We start from the raw sequence: 2,792 nt of genomic DNA on the forward strand, positions 1-2,792 counted from the left end.
TTCTAATATTCATTTTTTTTTTTTTTAGTTTTCGGCGGACACAACATCTTTGTTTGTATGTGATGCTGAGGATCGAACCCAGGGCACACGCATGTCAGGCGAGCGCGCTACGCTTGAGCCACATCCCCAGCCCCTCAATGGAATAGTTTGAATGTGAAGCTCTTAGTACTGTGCCTGACATATAGCAAGTACTCCAAAACGTTAACCCCCCAAAAGGCATATTTTTGAGCATTACTTAAATCTTTGAGAGGTTGAAAACTCAAAGTAACAATAGTTTAAATTTTAAAAGAAGGTTAAATCATTCTCAGATAAATGACGATCCATTTATGGCATGATGACTGTCATCAAGCAGCCCAGTGCTAATATAACTGTTAGACTCTCATCAGGAAAGCAACCTCAGTTTATTCTATCAAATGGCCTCCTTCCCCTATGCAGAAAATATTACTATCAAGTTTGCCATACCCACTCTCAGCAGTTTGTAGTGTGGGTTAAATAATCAAAATCACGCAACTACAACAGGCCACACTTGGTTTCACCTAGAAGAACAGTGATCTCATACATTCTCACCTGCATTTTATGAGAGTTAAAATTGTTCCACACTCTCACTACCAATAAATCTTGTCAGACTCTAATTTTTTCTCCCAACTCCGCAGCTATATTTTAGTATCTTAATGTAGTCTAAATTGGCATTTCTCTAATTATAAATGGAATTGAGCAATCTTATATGCTTTTATCATATGATTTCTTCTTTGTGAAGTGACTGTTCATGATTTTGAGCAACACTACTATTGGATCGTTTTGTATTTTCTTATGTATATATAGAAGTTCTTTATGTATTTTCAGTGTTAGTCCTTTTATTAGCTATATATATACTACAAATCTTTGTTTTTATTTTTTTAGTTGTAGATGGACCTTTATTTTATTTATTCATTTGTATGTGGTACTGAGGATCAAACCCAGTGCCTCACACATGCTAGGCAAGTGCTCTACCACTGAGCCCCAGCCCCAGCCCCTACAAATCTTATCATCTTATCTTTAACTCTGTGCCTTTCTTTCCCATGATATTAGTGGACTTTTGAGAAAGTCTTAATTTTAACTTGCAGATCATATCCTTCATGATTAGTTATTTAGTCTGGTGTTTAAGAACAATTTCCCTATCCTAAGAGCATGAAGATATTCATATATATATATATATACACACACACACACACACACACACACACACATGTTTTAGTTGTTTATGGACCTTTATTTTATTCATTTATTTTTTGCAGTGCTGAGGATCAAACCCAGTGCCTCACACATGCTAGGCAAGTGCTCTACCACTGAGCCACAAACCCAGCCCATCCTATATTTACTCTTAAGAAGTTTTATTTTGCTTTTCATATTTATATTTATGATATATCTGGAATTATTTTTTGTGTTTCTAGGGTTGAAACTCAGTATCTCATACATGCCAAGCAAGCTCTCTACCACTGAGCCACATCCCTAGACCCAGGGAATTACTCTTATGTATAGGAAATTACATATACACCTTATGTATAGAAAATTACTCTTATGTTGAGGAAAAGATTGCTGCTTTTGTCCCCCATATGATTACCCAGTTGTCCCAGGTTCACTTATTATAAAAACTCTCCTTTTTCCACTACCACATTCCACTTGTCAAAAATCAAAGTTCCATTCATGTTTGAACTTATATCTGGATATACTAATATTTTTCATTGTTCTACTTATCTATCTGTATACCAAAACAAGAATTACCATAGTTTTATAATAAGCCTGGATATATCCAGTAGTCAAGACTTCCCACCTTGTTAATACCCTTCAAGATAATTCTAATTTTGGCTTTTGCATTCCCATGTAATTTGAGAATAACCTTGTCAAATTTCACAAGAAATTTTGTTGGGTTTTTTATTGTCATTTTATTGAATCTATGAATATATTTGGAATAACTTACATATAAATAAAAAATAACAAACCAACCAGTCCAGAGAAAAATAGTATATCATTTAATTCATCTAGATTTTCTTCAACTTTTATCTTTAATGTAATGAGAAATGTTGGTTTTCATAGCAAATTTTATTTATTCCTTGATACTAGATAATTTTATTCCATTAATTTTATTATTATAAATTTTACCTATTAATTGTTTTCTGTTTGCTGCTTCTACAAAAATTATTTGATAATATGATCAACAAAATTGATATTAAATGTCAATTTCACATCCAACAACATTGTTAGATTCTGCTAATTTGTCCTTTGGGATTTTTGAGAGGGGGATTTTTCCATGTATACACATTGATATTATCTGTGGATGACAAATCCGCTTCTTCCTTTTCAGTCCTTCCCAAATTTTCCCAATATGCCTAACTTTCAGATACTTACTAAGTCTTTGTATACTCATACAATTGTATTAGATTTTTTTGTTTCAAATATTTTTTCATTTGTTCTTTTTAGTTATACATGACAGAAAGTAAGGTTTTTTGGTAGGAATGACACATATACTGAAAATACATAAATCATAATTAGACAAGATGATTAAACACACCCAAGTAACCATCACCCATATCAGGAAAAAGACCATTATCCATTCATCACAAGCTTCCTCCACAAGCACTTACAGCCCTCTTCCATGTTGTTGTTTTTTTTTTTCCAAAAAGTAGCAGGTCTCCTTATTTCTAACATTGTAGTTTAATTTTACCTTTTAAAACTTTATCTAAGGGCTGGGGATATAGCTCAGTTGGTAGAGTGCTTGCCTCACATGCACAAGGCCATGGATTCAATCCCCAGCA

The sequence above is a fragment of the Marmota flaviventris genome, chromosome X, assembly GCF_047511675.1.
Source record: "Marmota flaviventris isolate mMarFla1 chromosome X, mMarFla1.hap1, whole genome shotgun sequence".
NCBI classification, from domain to species: Eukaryota; Metazoa; Chordata; class Mammalia; order Rodentia; family Sciuridae; genus Marmota; species Marmota flaviventris.